Below are 20,583 nucleotides of genomic sequence, written 5' to 3'. Positions count from 1 at the left end.
GACAAAATGAAAAAACTCACACATCCCTTTATTTTCGTCTCCCACTTTTTCAGTGTTTGGGGGGTTTTTGAAAAGAAATGTTTCTGATAAATTCTTATTCCTGAAAACTATTGTCCTGCCTATGAAATCATGGGAAGGATGTCCCTAATTTTACCTTGTGAGCATGTGGGTGAAACACCAGCCTCTGTGCGTCTTTGTCACAGCTGCCGGTGGCGTCCCCAGCGCAGGTACTGTGCAAGATGCCTGTCAGGCCCCACTTTTGCATCCCCCTTGAGTGAAAGGGCTCACCTTAGGGCTGCTATAGGCCTGCCTAAATTACACTGTCGGTCTCTCCAGCTGGTAAAGTAGCTCAGATTTTGAAGGGCACAAAAATTATTCATTTCATCTCTACCTTCCCCCTGAATTCATATTCTGCCTGGAGGTACATGACCATTTCAGTCAAATATGTTGCTGCAACTCATGTGGACAGTGCCCAAGTTAATTTTATATTAGCCAGCATAGGACATTGATAACAGTACACTTGGCAGCATTTCTTGCCAGACTCACCCAGGAAGCATAAATATTTGAACAAGCAGAGCTTCTAGGCTTGCTCGTGCTATGCTGTTAACATATCCTGGATTAAATATTTTAAAGCCAGGTTGCCCAGGATAAAATTATGGTTGCTTCCATGGCAGCATGGAGGCCCTCTGGGAGCCACTGTGAAGCCATGTACATATGTCAGAAATGAAGGGGAAGGCTCTAAGCTAACTCTGGAAGCATTGCCTACTGCCCACAGCAAGAGGACTGTATCCCATGGTGCTGCCGGTGAGGACCAGGGTGAATGCAATAACCACTGAAGACCTCATTGTGCTCCATGATTCTGGGGTATTCAGGAGAGGTATAGGGTCTGAAAAATTAGGATAGATGCCATCATGAATCTCATATCCCAACATTGTGGAGCACTGATTGAATGCCAGCTCTGGTGCCTGGCTGCTGGATGACCAGGGATGCTGCAGCCAATGTAATATTATTCCCTTCCTACCCTGGATTTACATTCTCCTTCCTGCACCAGAAGGTGGGTACCCCACTTCTCTGATGAGGGGGAGTAAATTATGAATATATGTTTATATTTGGCACAAGTGCGAATAGTTATTTTGAAAATTAATCGATAAAAATGCATATATCAAACTGAGAACAAAAAATTGATAAACATATGTTATAAAATATCTGCTGACATCCTTTAAGGGCATTCTCCACAATTTACTTCAAGAAACTAAACACCTGAAGAAACACACATAGTGGAAGGCACCAGACACTGTCAGAAAGAGAGTAAGTGTTCTTTAGGAGATCAGGGTGTGGACAAAATATTGGCTGCAACTCCAGAAAAGTCTTTTTACTCCCCTTAGGATTATAGTACTAGGTTTTCTCCAGTACAATCAGCCAACAAAATGATGGCTATATGCTTTAAGCTATGTGCAGATAAAGCCCACAGTAGAAATGCTATATATTTTAGTATTATATTTTTTTTCCCCTCTTCCCATAATAAAAAACGCTGAACACCAATATGACTTAGGAAAGAATACAGTTACCCTCTCGATAGTAAAATGCATATAAAGAAAGGAAGCCCACATTTATTAAATGGGACTCTCTAAGAAAAATAAACATAGAAGATTTTATTTGGAGATTTATAAAGTGCTGGTGTACAAACTGGAGGCTTGTATGGAAATGGCAGAAAATCTGGCACAAGTACAAATAGATACTTTTAAAATTAATTAGTTAAAGCACATATATCAAACTGAGAACTAAAAATGTTTATATGTATAGTGTCTCTTGGGGTTAGATATCTGCATATTATTGAAAACAAAAAACGATGCTAAATCAACTAGACATAGACATAGGCCATTAAACAAAGTTCTAGCTGGACTAGGGATACAACCATAAGAAAAAAGTACAAGGCAATATGGGCCAGATTCCTCCTTCAGTTCTATCTGTGTAATCCTGTTAGTTAAAGGAGAATTTATTCTCCTGGCTTCTAAAGAAGCAAATAGGAAAATATTTTAATCCAACATGTCTGTGTTTGTACAGGATCTTCTTCAATACTAGATCGTGGAGTACTCAGGACTATGACAGTTCTAATTGTTTTTCCAGGTAGATGATAGCTCCGTAGACCTTTAAAATACTCTGGAAATGCTGTTCTGGTGAGAAATAATATTGTGAGGATGCTTTTGGTGGCAACCAGTAAAGTGAAGGTACAGCAAGAGAAGAGTCTGTGGGGAGTCTGTAACCACTGAACCCATGAACAGCTCCCTTGAGCTTTCAAATTTTACATTGTGCTTGCACTTTCACAAATTTGGCAAAAGAATTATATATGGATCAGTTGGCCCAGACTTTGAGGACTAGGAGTGAAAAACCTTTATTAACCTATTGCTTCAGAAACATGTTAGTGGCTACATCATTCTAAGATTAAGCCTTCAGCTCTTCTGTTGAAGAATATCTGTGACAGCCATATACAAGTCCAAACTCACAGAAAGTCACTAGTTAAATCTTACTGAGATGAAAAAGTAATTTTCATTGTTGTTAATAATATGTATGTATTTACATAATATTAATTAGTAATCATTGTGGCAGTAACATGATGGGAAACCTTTGTGTAGCAAATTTAATGTCTATTGCTTGGAAAGGAACTAATAATGTTTTCACATAGATTTTAAACAGCCTTTTCTGGTTAAGTCTAAGGGGGGCTGTCAGTGAGAGGAATGGGATTTGTCAGATAGGGGTTCTTGACCTGAGATGGTGGGGGGCATGCACCATTATATTATAAGACTGGACCCCCAGAGCCCTGTAAAGTGCAAAATTCCCATTTGAACTACAAATCACACAAAAAAATCTCTGGGTATTGAATTTCATTGCTCGCTTCCAGCTTAAATTAGCCAGGAAAAAGTTGGACAGAATTTGCAAAACTTTGAAGTTAATTTTGGACCAGTTTAATGTGAACTTGGGTTAGATTAAGTTTTAAAAGGAAGCTGTGTAAAACACAGCATTTTTCACTGATTAAATCAAAAGAAAGAGAGTGGAGAAATAAAGAGGAAAATGTCATCCTAGCACTGAGTCTAAATTTCCTCATCCCTCTTGCAATAAATTTTGTATCTATCTGTGTGAAAGAAACCAAACCCAGAACCACTGTATTTCTCCATGTTTTGGGGAAAAAAAAGGGTATCTCTTACTTGTCTCTAATTTGTCATTTGGATGGAAAGTTGCTTGAGGGATGGGGGAGCAGAAAGACTCACCACACCAAAGAGTTGATGTGGGCAAAAAACACCTGGACATTCTGAAAACAAGGAGTGCCACAACACTGCATAAAAGTCAAGGACAGTCTCCTACTGCTCAGTACCAATACTTCCATGAAAAAAGTGTCTGAGAAGGGGCTGACTCTTGTGTCAGGAAAGTTTTTGCTGTGGCTTGAGGTCTATTTCCTCTAAAAGAATTTTATACATCATGAAGGACAGTTTCTAATGCTTGATATAGTCTCTGAGCTTTCTATTCCTGTGATGCTGGAAGGCTTGTAGTCTTTTTTTTTCCACTATAAAGGTGAGGTGTTTCTGTGCCTCAGTGTGGGCAGCTGGGAATGTGAGTGAATGGGTGGGATTTGTCGGTAACATCAAAACACACCCACTGCTCTTAAAACATTGAAAAATTCATAAGCCAAAAAATAAAGAAAATTAGAGGAAAATCTTTGTTAGTCTGCTTTCTTTGTCTTTTCAAACTGAGATTAAAAACAACATTGAGAAAACTGTTCCTTGTCCTTTACAAACAGATTAAGTAACAAAGCTATTTAGGTAAGGAGAATTGAAGTCAGGTATCATGGCAATTGGTGGTTTTTCAAAGGTTTTTAATTAGAGTATGAAACAAAACATTCATCTTTGTTAAATATAACCTCACATATTTCAGCCCAGGCCCAATTTAAATATACATCACACTTTGGTGAACTTTACCATGGTCATATTTTTTTTACTGAGTGATTGACTATGGATTCTTTTATCTTAAGAAAGAAACAAATGCATAGAAAAAAAATCTTTAGGCAACTTTGTGTAGATTCTTGCTTAGCAATGACCCTCATTTATTTTCTAGGAGTTCAAAAGTTGATTCTCCTTAGCCCAGATTAGACTACCCATATATTGTTGCCATGTTAATTACATATAGAAAAGGAAACTTCCTTAATCTGTTGGCCACAATAGGGCTTTCTGGAGGTTTACTTTAAGAAAAAGCTCTATCCTTTCATTCATCCATTAAGTTCATGCTCGTTCATGACATGTTGATCTAACCACTTCAGCTGGGACAGCTGACATCCACAGCTGAATGCTGTGATCTGTTTTTTTTTGTTCTGAGGCAGTAAGTTAAAATTATGTGAAGGAGTGGTAATGTGGTTAAGTTAGGAAAAGTAGCATTGGGAGAGGCTGGTTGCTTCTCTGCCATGTTTCTGTAAGCACAAGCTGAAAATGGGAATTGGTCTCTGCAGCATGGAAGGGAAAAAATGGTCGGGGTAGACAGCAATGAAAAGGCAGAATTGGGTTATATATTTGCATTTGGTACAGGGAAATTGAGTCCTCATATTAAAATTATATATATATTTATAAATATTTATATATTCCACATCAAACAATTAGGGCTGTAATGAAGAAAAAAAAAAAAGGAAGATAGTTTCTTGTATAAAAGGCCAACCAGACAAAGCTTTATAACATTATCCTTTTAAAAACTACTGTTTCCAGAGGCCAGTCAAATACTTAAGCAGCTGTATGTACATGTATATATACATATATACATATTTTCTTAGGATATGTGTACATACACACATAACCCACCCTCTACCTTTAGCCACTGTTTTAATATTTAAGAAAGGTGTTCCTTTTTTAAAATGCTATGAACAGTAAAATGCAGTTTTCTGAAGGTGATGATGATTTATGCATCTATCTTTGCCATTACAGTGTCACTTTGGTAGGATATCTAAAACAACATTATTAAGAAAAACATTGTAGCCCCTTTCTTGTTACAATCATAAACAATTTCACATTCAGCATTTTTGTAACATTTTTAACCTGTAAACCACTCCATTTCTAGGGAAGGCTTTATGTAAGGTGCAGTTGCTATTTCCCTGTAACTATGCCAATGATTTCTTTCATCGTGCCATTTCATAACTGAGTCTGTTTTCCAGGGAGCAGCAGCAGGCCACAGCTCTGCTGGTGTATTGGAAAGTTGTACTAAGTGAGACAGGCACCAGAGCACTGCTCTCTGACTTTGAGCTGTGTTCTTAGAGATATGTGTAAAAATTGATGAAGCAAGGTAGAGAGGTGTTAACATGAACCATTGATGTTTCTCAGGCACACAACTGGAGACATGTCAATATCAGCTATCTTGTTTTGATTGCTTTCTACTCCTTTTAAAATCAAGAGCTGTAGTTTTAAAATTTAAGAGTCCAATAGCACTATTAACTGGATTTCCCACAGCTGCACCCAAGAGGAGAAACCTCACATTCTCCTTCCCATCTAGAGAAGAACAGTGTGTTTCAACAAAGTATAGCTTATATCTTCATCCTGCTTTGGCATTCTGTGGCTTGATGACTGGAATTCCTGAAGTTACTAAATTTCCTCTTGCCTTTCCTATGTGAAAATGAAGAAACTATTCTTATCTGCTGATTTCTTCATATTACTATCATATCACCACAAAAGTAGTAATCAAGGTCATTGGAAGAGTCTTATTCTTGTATTGGTCATGCCAATATGATATCTCAGAACTTCCCTGAAATATCTGTGTGCATAATGAAGAGAGGTGAGGATAAAAATAAGTTTTGTGATCTTTGCACGATAAGATGTTCTAGTGGGTCTGGGCCGTGTACAGTGGATCTATCCACCTACTTGGCATAGCACTCATTTCTGGAATAGTGTCACGTCCCGCTCATCACAAATAGCTGTGAACATGTTGTCGTCACTGCAGAGCCAAGCTGACTAGAGAACTTCATGCAACACTAATTTCTCAATTTTGAATAAACTCAGAATTGCCATGGTCATGAGTGGGAATCTGTGAACTTCTGCATTCTGAGTTCTGGTCACTCCTTTTAAAAATTTAAGTTACTGAAGAATGAAGTGAGTTCTACTCAAAAATGATTTTCCTAATTTGACTGAGAAGTTTTTATGAATTAGTAACTTCAAATTTAGATCTGCTGCAAAATTAAATAGATGTTTATTGACTTACACTAATTAAATAGATGTTTATTGACTTACACTATAAACGAATTTAATGCTATAATTTATATGACAAGCTTGTTATCATCCTAATTCTAAGGCTTCTACAGTTTATGAACAGTAAGAAGAGAATGCTCTCAAAATTAAACCAGTTTGAATATATCTAAATGATTTAATATGCAGCAGAAAAACACTGGAAGGTACAATAATTAATGGCTATTCGCATTTTGCAATCATATTATCAAAGGTATGCATTTACTTTATAGTATTGTTAAACTAAACATACCTGTGTGAAAGGCATATTTCATTAATCTCTGTACAAACACTCTGTGTGTGACTTTTCCAGCAAAATGCTGTGACATAACCATAGAGGGAACCTAAGCTGCCTGACTCAGTTCTGTGCCCTAATCACATGTGAGTTTGAAGCTTAATTAATCAACAGTTTGGAAAGTACTTTTGTAAAAGAATGGGTGAAAAAGCTAACACATTTAATCAGCCACAGAAAGAGAACCACAACAGAAGATATGGATAACACACCATGTAAGCCACAGAAATGAAACATTTTCCCTGCAAGTGGCTAGTCAGGAATTTATTCTCTGCAGAGGGTATATGTTAATTTTGGTAGGATGTCTAAGGATACTAGAGGGCATTCCACCTAATAATTATTAAATCACACAAGTTAGTCCTAAACAGAAACACATAAATGAACGTAACTTTGCTAAGCATATTAACAGACATGTTTCTAGGCTACTTCTATGGCACAGTGTTGAATGCTATGAGCTTAAATATGTTTTAGAAGCACTAGAAATAAATTTTGCCACTGCTCCAAGTGGATGATTGCATCACCATGGTGAGCCAAATGAGCAATGATAATCAGAGGGTGACAGAAGGGAATTTTGCAATATAAAGCATCCGGGAATTACTGGCTTGGGAGATTGCAAAGAACATTTCCAATTTTTTCACTTAAAAAGGTCAAGCATGTGTTTTTCCCTATGTGATACTGGCACCCAGAATTTTGTTGCATAGTTGAAAGATATATCAGATATTGAGGACATGGAAATTTGACATTAAACTTTGTCATTTTATATTGTTCATAGGAATATAAGGATTCCCAGGGTTATTGTGCCAATTTTGTCAGTATAGATTGCTAGTCTTCTCAACACAACAGAAAAAAATTTGCCATTATCCCAAAGGCATTTCTGTTAGAGAAAAAAAATAGCAAGTAGTTATTATTTATTTGTTTCATTTGGGGTTTGTTTTTATTCACATGTAATTTATCAGTGGCCTCAGTGGGCTACAATCCATGGTATGCAACCCTATTAAAATAAAACAAAGTCTCACCAGGGATGAAATGGATCCATTTTCTCCAGATTAATTTAATAAATGAATGTTTCACACAATGAGGAAGCCAAGACTGCAGATGACTTGGTTTTGGTTTGGAACTTCAGGGAACAGATGGGAAAGCAGCAGCGTTAATATACCTTAATGGATCCACAGGACTGAGTTTATTATTTGGCTTCAGTTCAGATTTTTTTCTTTTTTTTTTTTTTTTTTTTCAGTGACTGTGCCTTGGTGAATTATCTCAGAGCCTTTTCAGAAACTTTTTCCTTTATTTCTCTACTGTACTTTCCCCCCACTTTTGATCCTTATCATTGTTGTCATGCTTGATTATAGGTTTCAGTCTCAAAAAAGCATTGTCAGTCTCTAGCTGTTTTTGCAAAGTAGCTATCATACATGAAGATACTTGAAGGACTGAAGGGAATAGGCAGGAATGTGACCTCTTGACCCCAGCTCCAGGGACTGTGGGTACTGGGGAGTATGAGGAGAAAGGCCTACAGAGACCGGCTCAGCTTATGCACTCTTCCTAACTGGCATCTCCTCTTGCCACTGTTGAAGACAGAGGACTGGGCTAGGTGGACCATGGGACTGACCTTATAGGGCATTTCTTGTGGTCCTCTGTTCTCAGAATGAATTTTTATTAATTACTGTACAACAGGACAGGCACAAAACTGGAGAGGTTACAGGTTATCCATATAAGAGAAAGTTTTGTTTTCAGTACAGTTTTGGTTTCCCAAAGAGATGCAGATAACAAACACAGATACAGATTATCATCATTTAAATACTTTTATCTGGGACCATTGTGATATAAGAAGCAAAGGAAAAACAGTAGTATGTAATTTATTACAAAATTGTTTATATCCAGTTCATGATGGTGATTTTGTGCAATAAGACTAAGGCATGGGTCTCAGTCAGAGAAACGGTTTCAAAGATTTGTGCCTTTGGAACTGGAGGGTAAACTCAAGAGATCCTGGAGATGTGATGCAGCTTAGAAGTAAAAAAAAAAAATTTATGATGGTGGTTCTGCTTGTTTTTGCTTTTACCATGCTTGTCTGATCCAAGTAAGTTCATGTCATAAAGTAGAAAATTGTCATGAGTTTACCCATAAGTGAAAGAAAACATGCTCACTGATTTTCCATTTTTGAACTTTAGTCAACCAACGATCAGTGACAACACCCCTTGGAGGATCTCAAATTCAGTTTGAGGCTCTGCTTGCCATTTTGTTCAGGAAGGTATTGGATAAACGTGTATCTTGTCTATGAACACAGCTAGCCTTCTAAATTTACAAAATCTTAGATTTGCTTCTAGCTTTACCAAAAGATGGCATGAGCAAGGTTCCCCACAGGAATCTACCTTGGCCCTTCAAATGTGCTTTTGTAGCACTACCAAGTTGAAATGCTCTTGTGCAGAGGACTCTTGTCTGCTATCAATCCACATGGTGCACAGTAAAGCTTGGCTTACTTTGAAACACAGCATAAAAAAATCTCTGGACTGCTACTAATAGTGTTGTCTCTTTGCATATGTCTTCTGCATGTTATATGCAACATAATTTTCTTTTATTTCTTGCAAATAGCAATTTCATTATACCTCTCTGGTTGTTCTGCTCTCTGACATTTCAATCTGTTTTACCTTCTACTGAACTGGAAAACAATACCATTAAGTGAAGCTTGAAAAGAAAGAGAGAAAAGAGCAATCTCATAATTTATTAAGGGTAGTTCATCATGACTCAAATACGGACAAAGAAGTACGTAAAAAAGAAAAGATTAGATACTGGTAAATTGGGAGTGTTTTGTCACCCTCAAAGTCTCATCATTTGATGAATGAGATTACTGCAGGTCTGATACTACTCTGAAAACACATTTCTTGTGTAATCATGCTAAGCGTGCATGTCTCAGCAAAGATATAATGACAAAGATATGTGCATAAATCTGAATTACAGCAAGCATATGATTTTATTTAGTCATCCAAGTTTTTACTTAGCAACCAAACTGGCATGTCAAACCTGGCATTTGTTTGCATAAAATAGAAACTGTGAGCAAGCCCAATTTTCCCGGGAAATTACTGGTATTGCAACAAACAAATAAAAAAGCTTTCACATGCAGAATGCGAAGCCTTGCATTTTCCTGGGTGATCCATTGTATCTGGTGTCCAAAGTGTGCCTCACTCTTTCTCAAAACAAGAGCTATAAATAGGCAGGCACTTTGTGCCATTTTAATGCTGAGTATTACACATTCCAGCAACTTCACTTTTTCAGATGGTTATTTTTATTTTCTTTTGTTGTGACTGAACAAGTGAGCCCAGCTTACTGAAATGCCACCCACTCCTTCAAAGAAAATTCTAGGAATAAACTCAAAGATCAGGAAAGGGCTCTGCCTAGAAATATTCCTGAAACAACGAAGAGAGAATGCAGAAAACTAAATGAGAAGGTTGATCTGAATGCAGAAAGTATTTTGTTTGCAAACAGCAATGAACTTTTGTCTGAAAACCCCTGCCTTCTCTGGTGTTATTTTAAATCCCAGTCCCTAATGAGGAACATCACTAGACTCAGGAGGGTTGGAGGAAATTTTTTATGGCAAGTCAGAAAGCTGTCTGAAAAACGTTACTTTTTTTTTTTTTTTTTTAAATATGACCCCCCCTGGGATCTGGCACTCAGAGAGCCAGTAATTTCCTCTGAACACTTTTAGAAAACACCAGGAATGATATGGAACATTAATGTCCCTTACAAATAGTTTCAGTTAGTGGGGGAACTACTGCAGCATGAAGACATGTTTACAATGCATCACAGGGACTTCCTCACACTATTATCTTTAGCAATATAGCCCTCAAACTTACAATCACCATCCTGTTAGAAAAAAAAATTCCTAAATCTGCAGTTGTGTAACTTTTGTGGTAACAGATCTTGGTGCAATGCCAAGTCTTCAGTTTTCACCTGACTGCTGAAATCTGTGCTGGACATGCACTCTGGTATTAACCTGAGCCTTGTATTGCCTGGACTCTGGTTGCTTGGGAATCCCACATCCCTCCGCGGCAGGCAATGGCAAGACTCTTCCAGGGACAATCACGGGCAGAGCCATCTGCTTAATTTGCCCTTAGGCACCGCATTAAGGGCAGATGTGATAGAAACAGAAAATCAGAAGTGCTGCATCATGCTGGGGCTGTTCATTACAAATGCAACTGTGAAACTGTTTTGGAAAACCCAGGGTGTACACAATGTTTTTTTGGTAGATTTACCAGCTGGTTTGCCCAACCTGGTCTATTAAGAGTACTCTAGAGGATAAACACTCAGCAAATCTGACCTTGAGCTAACAATAAATTGAATATCTTTACTGTCCCTCTTCTGAGGATTTAAAAGTTTAATAATGAATTATGTAAAACTTGTGTTCCTGGGAAACATTGTCTATGTGGGATCATAACTATTCTGTATACTGGCAGACTGTGATCCTTGTGGTCTCATATTGATGTCACTGCAGTTTTATTCTGGGCTAAACATCTCTGACCAAAATAAAATTATTCCTTATTTATGCCACTTCAAACAAGGTTAGTACAAATGCTTGATCAAAGCAACTGCTCCATCTTCTAATGACTGGGCTAGGATCGGCACTGGGAGCTGAGACTGTGGTTCTGCACTGCTCAGGATGAGGCCTGTTTGCACAAAGCTTCGATACACTAAACTTCTGCTACAGTTTTGGCCCTTTGCTAGACCACCCTCCTAGACTCTTGGACCTCCTCCATCTCTCCAGTAATTCTTCCCATAGACAAGGTTGCAGATTTGTTATGTTGTTTTAGTTCTTAATTTTCTCTCTATGGTGAATTTTGTTCAGGGCAATTCTCTTCAGGCAAGTAGGAAAAGGCCAGTTTGGTGACCCCTAAAGAACATCAAAGTGTTTACAGTTGGTAGTGAGTATACAGCAAATGCTTTAGGCCACTGGACATCTGGGCTTAAACACAGGAAAAGGCTTGAACATGACTGCATTTCCTGTGCTGCAGCCCGCACTCTAGTAATGGGTGTCTACGGGTGCCAACTTTTCCTTCATAAGCTGATGAAAATGGGTATTGGTGTTTGCATCAACTAGAAGGGCAACCATCCAAATGTGGTCTGCTGTGTAACATATACAGGGCTTTCTCTGCACTGACAGCAAATCTTGGTGCTGCAGAACCTTTGATAATTTGCCCTTTACTGAATAATCTAACTCCTACTCTCATTATGTGTCTGAGAACTGTGTCCTCATTCAGATTGCAGAATTATTACAGTCTATGTGCTGAACATCGATTAGAACATGTTAAAGAAAATAAATTTAAAAAAAAATCTTTATTATTCTGAATAATCACTAAGGTTTTCTTTCTTTGCAATTACTGCACCAGCCAAGAGAGATTGTGTCCAGCAAGTCACTCAATAAAATGCCTTTCTGTCAGAGAAACTTGCTCACATGACTTTGCTTCATTTGCAGAGAAGGTTAAAGAGATTTCTTACTGCAAATGGTGTGCTGATTTTATTGGAAGACAGTGTAATTATGATACGTATATACCATTTTAAATTGCAAGTAATCCCCTAAATGCCTTTAAGAAAGTCTGCTTCACAGTGCACCAAAAGTGCAAAAAGGGAGGCATGGTCCCCTAAATTGGTACATGGCTTCCGACTATGGCTCTCTGACTGCCATGAATGATAACTTCTGTGCTATTGCTTTTGGGTCAGATACTGTTCACTTACATTTTAGGAAAAGCCTAGAGCAACAGCAGTTATCATACATATGGAAAGAAAAACACAAGAGCAAAATATGCCCTTTCACCTGGAGTATATGATTAGGAAACAGAGAAGGCCACATAAGAAATGTTCAGCACAAGGACAGGAAGAGCCTGTCCAACTCAATATGCCCGGTCTTTTCTTTGTGCCCTTGTTTATCTGAAACTAACTTCCCTTCTTTTTTCACTCTGCTCCTCTAACTCATTCTGAACTTTAATTTCCAGCACTTTTTCCATTAGCACTATGTAAAGTCTTGGCATAAAGTTGCTGTGATGGAAACATTTCCTAGTTTCTTCTAAGTTTTGAACTTGGGGGAAGCTCTAATCTATTTGACTGTAGTTTTAAATGGCAGTGCAGACAGTGAGCACACAGCTTTAGTCTGCTAGCTATCTGTGCATTGCAACTTAGCTGAGTTTTAAAATACTTGTGCCAAATTAGATTAGACTGAAAGCTGCTCTAATAAACTTTTAAACAACCATGGTTGCTTGTGGCCATACTTTTCAACCAGCATGGCATGAAGTTGTCCCATCAGTCTTCCTTTTCCCATTTAAGCACCATCAGAACAAGGGAATATTGTAAGAAATCCATAATTTTACCTATGACATCAGATTTTATTCAACTTGGAAAATTATGTGTCATTTAATAAGGGAGGTAAATTTGTGATAGTTGTGAGGGACCAGGTGGATATAATCCATCAGAAACCATGGCCCTTGATTTTTAAAAGTCCCATTCAAATTACTAGTACCTCAATATTTTTAGAATGTTTAAAGCATATACTTCAACTAACCCTTCCATAAGCAGTAACGTCTTTTCCTTTTAATAACAGCTGCGCATCATTGTCTTTTGTTCTTTACTTTAGGAGACAATTTTTATCCTACACTAGCTCTTAGCCTTTCTTCCATACCTTTTATCCAGTAATCTTTGATGTGGAGCAATGATAACTATCTTCTGAAAACGTAATTAAATTAGAATTCTCCTTATCTATCACAGCATCACAGCAGTAATATCTTCAAAGAATTCCAGCAAGTTAGTTAAGGTTGAATTCCTTTGCTTCAATTTAGTCCAAGTGCCTTGAGATGTTATCCCCCTAACAGAGAGCTCTTTAAAATAGCTTTCAATAAATTTTTGATAATTGACCTTAAATTGTTTATCTTTGTTGTTTTGTACAAGGATCCTACTGTAAATTAGTGAATTTCACATCAAAATTAAAATAATATGTATGTTCAGAGGTTCTCTTTCTCCTCTTACCCACTATTGCTCATGGATATCGCTTTGATTAAATGAAATTCTACTAACCAATTACATTATCTACCTAACAGAATATATTCTTTCCTCTTTGACTTTGAAGGCTGATTCCCAGCTGAGAGCAGTTTACTTTGTATTTCCTCTACAAGGGATGGAAACATAACAAAGATTTAATAATTCTATTATTTTTGATCCCATAGTAACCTCCCAATTTTCTCTTTTCAAAATTCCAGTCAATATGCAAATTTAATATATAGGTGAAACAAGAGCATTTGAATTCATATAAGGTTTTAGTATTGAGAACTATCTTATCACTTATGGTTGATTAATTTTTGCTTTAATTTTAAAAATAATTCCTAAGTTTGGGTTTTTTTCCCCCATAACATTCTGGAAGTCTCAGCTTATCAACTCATTTTGATTTGCATAACTATAAGCATACCTTAAGTTTACACTGTCCTGGAATAATTTCATTTTTCTTAGTAATTTTACCTGTGCTTGCACAGAACCTACCCAACACTTGGCTCTCCTGAGCTAAAGGGTTGGCTGAGCTGACTCCATTTCTTCTGCAGCCTGGAACCTCCCAGAACATAGTGAACTTCCAGTTCTTTTTCTATACCTTCTGCATTTACAGCAATGAGTTAACCAGACACTTTTGCAGCCCTGCAAAACATGGCTAACAGGCACAATTTACAAAGCAGTGTACAAGGAGGAACCCCTCATCAGTGTCCCCGTTTGAGGGCTTGCAACAGCCTGGCTCTCTCCTCCTTGGCTGTGCCAGGGCACAGGTCGGCTGACCTTGTAGTGACCTCCGTGCCCAATGGCTGCCATGGCATGGATGGTGTAAACGTTTCTGTTTAAGCATCCCATAGGAACTTTAATTATGCTTTTGTCTAATTTACTCTCTAGTCATTTGCATGAACTAAACAAAAGTTATGAAAAAATCAGGGGTATCTTGAACTGAAAGCCCACTTTTGAGGTTAATGTCTGTTTTGTTTAAGTAGGATATCCTTTTTGGCAGGTTTACAAGCATGTGTCAGACAAATGTTTTACAACAAAAACATTTTGCTACAATCACGGGCTGATAGAATGACTGATTATCATTTAAGAGACCCTTTGTTCTGACTCCTCAGAGGTCTCCTCGTGTGCTTACAGTCTGAGATTCATTTCTCTCTGAAATTGAATTCATATGTGCTGGAGAAAAAAATCCATCCCCTCATTCCTCTACTATGAGGTCTTTTTCTTTCCCCCCATGACTGATTTTCATAGTCCTGTAACTGATTTTCATAGTCTGAAATTAAAATTTTATAACTACAGTGAATGTAGCTTACAGAGTGATGAAGAAGTGAAGCCCCAGGAAGCAGGGTATTGCCTGGACTACCTGTGGAATGTCGTATAGAGACACCCATGTCAACTTTGAAAGAGGTGTCTTGGACACCAAAAGCAACTGAGCTGCTGCTTCACAGAGGGGACTCCTCACTCTCATCCCTCCTAACACAGACCTCAGGCACAGAGATTAATTAAGAGCAGCCCACTGAGGTAGTGAAATATATACCTATAAGAGTCGCCTGCAGTCACAAGCTGTAGCAGAGCCAGGAGCTGAACCCAGCCTGGAGTTCCAGTCTAGTGCCTTTTACCACTTCCTTCTCTCACATGACTGTTTACATTACTGACCTTTGGAAAAAAACCCCAGATATTTATACATGCTCATAGCTGCTCACAGGGTTCTTGCTTTTGTAACATCTTTAAAACCTTCACAGTCCAAAGGTCTCTGTAAACCCTGGTGTGTCCAAGGGAAAGCACATACTGAAAATCAAAATCTGAATTCTCCTAACATTTGAATAGAGATATAACCAGCCTGGTAAATCCTGTTTTGCCACATTATTTCCCTTTGACACAGAATAAAGGAATCTAGGGATAGCTGTTGGGTGGCTTCTAGAAAAAGTAAGAGTAGCAAAGTGTTAAGTGGCAACAATGGCTTAGCTCTTACAGGGATTTCAGGAGCACAGTCTTGATTGCTCTCTACTGCAGACCTCAAGCTAACCAGTCTTGAGAGGTGAGCACTTCCAAAGCTTAACAGTGATGTCAGCTGCCCCAAACAATTTCAGTTAACCATATTGTGAACAAGCTGTCTAATTACTTTATGGAAGTAAACCCACTATTTCTTGGTTGCCCTCTTCATGCAAATTTGTAAAATGTTGAATCTGTTGACATTATTTGCTTTAAATTGAATTTTTAAATTCACTCTACTGATCTTAATGCCCCTCTTTGGATATCACAGTGTGTAAAATGGTTCAGCTAGACTGTGCCATCAGGGTAGGTGCCTGGTCCTCTGCAGAGGGCATGCTGTCCCACTTTGCTGAACAAATACTACCTGTTTTAGCCTAGGTCTGCTGAGCCCAGTCCTAGATCATCAACCTCCACCACCAAATAAAGTATTTTGGCTTGGAGGGAGCACCATGGAGGCAATGAACAAATGCAGCGTAGCAGTCCCTCAGTTTCTAGACAACCTTGGGGTCATTAGAAGCCACTGTAATTTAGAGGAGTCCTTATGTCCTCCTGGAAAGGGAAACTGCTGTAAAAGAAGAAGAGAGACTTATGCTCAAATTACAAATACAGATAAACAAGAATAAGAATGACTCATCTCTTTGGACTTTCAGAGCTAATACATCTAGAAATATTGTTTCATGACATCAATAGGATTGAGCATAAATTAAACTTAAAAAAATCAATTAAACCTGAAATTAGGGGAGAGTTCCAGTTACCTGCCTCCAAAAATCTTTCCTAGGGAATTACATCTATAGCTGTTATCAGTTCACATGCAACATGAACTAATAGAGGAGTATATGTAAAATACAAATACTGTCCTTTAAGGTTCCTACATTCTAATGAAGGATATGGTAGTCTGGAAAGAAAAAAAGATCTTTCTTGTATTGTACAGAAACCCAAATCCCCAGATGATCTCTGTGTTTGTACACACACAGCAAAATCAAAACACAGCTGTAAGGTCTAATTTTAGGGGCCACTAACCTTGATCATGCTCTTTTAATAACCTTCCTATTTGGGAATTCAAAGACTCAAGGAGGGCATAACCTTGAGGGTTTTAACCAGTCCTTGAACCTAGTATTCACAATGTGTCATCTGATTTTAGAAACAATATTATCAGACCGCACTGGTATATAGTGGCTTGACCATGAGGTCTTTCTCTGGTGTAGGTACAAAATTAGGATGTTCTGGAAGCTGAAATGTCATCTTAAATATAAACAATACAGAGGGATCCACAAGGATGTTTCAGCTGAAAGAAATCTGCTAGGAGTCTAATATCACATTCCTGTGTCAATCATAACATAGACAAAAAGCAGAAGTAAAAATTCTCCATCCTTCAAATCACCCGCTGAGTTACCTCTCATAACAGTTCATCTCACTGAAGAGGAACTTTGTTATGGTTTTCTGGTAAATAAATGAGGAATTACTGAAAAAGTCATGAAATGGGCCTTACGCTTGAATCTTCTTCCTTTTCCTTCAGCATTCCCAGTAGATTCTCACCAAATTAGAGCTTGTATACATTTTGGTCCAGCTGCTGGTTTTACAACACTGGAGAATTTGCTACTTTCAAATGTACTATTTATTTGAAACCTTCTTATGTGACAGATGACTCACAGTAAGCAGACAAAAAGTCTAATTAAACAGTAACTCTTCGAGTAATGTTATTCAGTTAAAGAAACCTGTGATGTGTAAAAGTAATGAAATAAACAAAATGTGTTCATCTATTAAAACATAAAGCATAAGGGGAGATCTTAGTCCTGTCCTGCAGTGACACAGCAGCTCCATGACAGCATTTGAATGATGCCCTGCACAACTGATCTGACAATGCTGGAAGGACTATCCCAATGTACGGTATTTCTGAAGTAAGGAATAGAACTAAACAGAATCCGGGATGAGTTAAACCTTAACTCATCATATACAGTATTCTTGGTTGCTGTTAAAAATCTGTCACCTGAGCATCATCTCCAGATTTTAAGTTTGCTTGTGATGGCGTAGATGAATCATATTCCAAATAGTGTTAAAGGAAAGTTTCACAGCAAAATCCACTCCCTATCATTTCTCTATCTTATGACCACAACTCTGTACAGTCCTTCCCACACAACTGCTCAGCCGTATTTCAAAATCAGAATGATTCCCTACATTCCTAGTTAGCACATTCAGAGGTTAAACATAAGCCAGAAACCAACACTGACTATCATTAAGCATTCTTGCGCCACATACCTTGCTGAAGCAAAATGATAAAAGCTCAGCACGTCATTCTTGGCAGGTATGACTGATTTTTTTCTTTATGCTTCTATTAAGATTCATGTTTTACTGTGGTCTTATAATTACTTTTATTCATCTATATAATTCCACTTTGTTTAGTCTTGTGAGCTATTATTTCTGATTCAGTCCTGTGTCACATACCAAAAAAAGGCTGCAGGAGTTCACAGCTCGTTATTATATGTTGTAATGAACTGCTGTGAAGCTAACATATCACATGAGTTGGCAAAATGCTATGTGAAATCTAACTCTAAAAAGCAACTGCAGAAAATGGGTACCTATTTATTCATATATTTTACCCATTTTACCAGAATGTGCACAGGCTCTATGTGATGGACTATAGCTTGGTTTCTGCTTCCTATTCAGATTTATATTAGCACTGACTGTTCCCATCCAACCGTCAAACACCTTTCCACTGATTGCTTTCTTCAATATGTAGGGATGTTTTTTTCCTTGTTACTCTCTTCCAGGAGCTTCAGGCACTTCAGAAAAGGGTAGAAAGGGATGAGCATTTCATAGGCCCTGCTCTGTGCAGCTACTGGTCATGGAGCTGAACTGGCTTTCAATCAACATATCACCCATACAGTATTTTAAACCCTGTTGTTATCAAAAAACACTACTTCCTGATGGTGCAAATTCATGAGGCTTTCTGAACATAGTTGAAACTGGCATCTGAGATAAAACCACGAAACTAAAAATTATTAACTAAAGCCTATGGGAATAGTATAGACATGTATGGAATGGTGTACCATCAATCTTATATGTTATACCTTGCTGTTTCTGGTCTTCTCCATACTCTGATGCATTCATGTAGATTACAGGCTTGACAACAAGAAGGAGTATCTGTCTCTGGAACATTAACAGATTTGATTACACTTCTCTAGTACTCAGTAATTACATACATTACTACGACCTTTTCCACCCCATTCCTTCTCTTCCAAAATTTGATAAAAATTAACATAGTGTCAGTACATAAAGTACTTGACAGTGCAATCCATTAATTTTCTCTCCTTTGATACGTACAGTATTACCATAGATTTATAACACAATGGGTTCTGCTTATGAGATAAAACCCACCACCTTATCTGTCCACTTTGAGTTCAGCAAAGATTGGCAGATATAACTTCCAAGAAAGGCGTCCAGACACAGGCAGAACAAGTCATGGAAGAAGGTAGAATTCCTCTGGCTTTCTCTTCAAGTGGAAGAATTGAGAGAGTTGGGATTGCCTTTGTGTTTCCCAACACTTAAACAAATTTTACTCATCTTCTTCATAAGGGCTGCTTAATATAACAAGAAGGGAAACATTAAAAAATGCATGAAAGGGTGTAATAAATAAAGCTATGGAATCCTCCTGTATGTTTGAAATAGCTTTAAAAATTTTGGCTAGAAACCCTCAAATATGATTGTCTGCAACAGGGGACCACTGAGATCCTATTTAAAAGCAATAATATTGTGATAAAAATGTGACTTGCTTCGCTTCTTCTGGATTAGGTCAAAGAGGTTGCAAAAGTGTGAAAGACTGGCAAACAAAAAGAGTTTACATAGATACAGTTTATTTAAAACACTGATTTCACTTTTGATTTTCAAGCTCCTTATGAAAAAAGCTAGCCAAAAAAAAAAATTAGACTGTGCCCAGATAGTTCCTTTATAAACAAAACCAAATGAGTCTTAACATAACAGGGATTTTTCATGTCACCTTTCTGATAAAAGTAATTCTGATTAAAGAACTCAGTTTAAGCATTAAAAAGCAAAGATAATCTCTCCTTCCCCAACAGCTTTTTCTCCTTTTTCTACTCTTCCAACCACAAAAACTCTCTTTATCTCCCCAGAAGATCAAACAATATTATCAAAATTAGAAAAACTTCTTCTCCAACAGTTTTGTGTGTTTTTTCTCCCTGATGGTGTTTTCAAACACCCCAAATAAAAGCAGAATTTCCCTGCCACAGAGAAATCCCCCAAAACACTGCTGGAAAAAGCTAAAATGGAGATAAAAACTCCCTTTAAAGGTTTTTATTTTTTTCTAAACTCTCCACTCTAAATCAACCAAAATAGTTCACTCTGCTTTTAAAAGGTATCGCAACATTAGTTATTTCTGTCCTTGTCTGCTTGTTCATTGCTTTCTGCAGTGTGAAAAAGTAATCTCTAAGCCTTTGAACATACAAACCACTGTTTGTGGACTGTCATGCATAGAGATAATTTTCTCTTTATTATTCTTCCTATTGAAATAAATGTTCTGAACAATAATGAAGAAAGATGTTTTGACCTCTATTTAAAGATATATACATTTACCTAACTATTGAAATCCTGTTTTCATTTCGCTGATGTTAACCAGAATAACTCAGTTGATGCATCATGCAATGTGATGCATCAATAGCATGGTGCATGAAAAAGATGCTGACAGATTTGATCAAGAAACAACATATTGACATAGAAAGTAGTTAGTTTCAAATGCAACTAGTGGGACATAAGAGGAGTAGCAGAAGTAGCTCTAATATTGATTTTGTCTGAGAGGACCAGCTATGAGGCAGTCAGTAGACACTACCCTCTTCCTGTGAGGCAGATGTAGGCTTTCTGCAAAACGCCTGTCTGGCTACTGTTGGCTGCAGGCCTAAATACCTGTGACAAATATAAGCATCTGTTTATGAGCAACTGATAATCCTCTGTCACATAGGATATGAGATGTGATTGGAAGAAATTCATCTTGTAACAGAAAATTCCAACATTACAAATTAGTTTATT

This window comes from Strix aluco, chromosome 1 (assembly GCF_031877795.1).
Source record: "Strix aluco isolate bStrAlu1 chromosome 1, bStrAlu1.hap1, whole genome shotgun sequence".
Classification (NCBI taxonomy): Eukaryota; Metazoa; Chordata; class Aves; order Strigiformes; family Strigidae; genus Strix; species Strix aluco.
The sequence above is the reverse complement of the archived record's forward strand: the minus strand, read 5'-3'. Positions refer to the sequence as shown.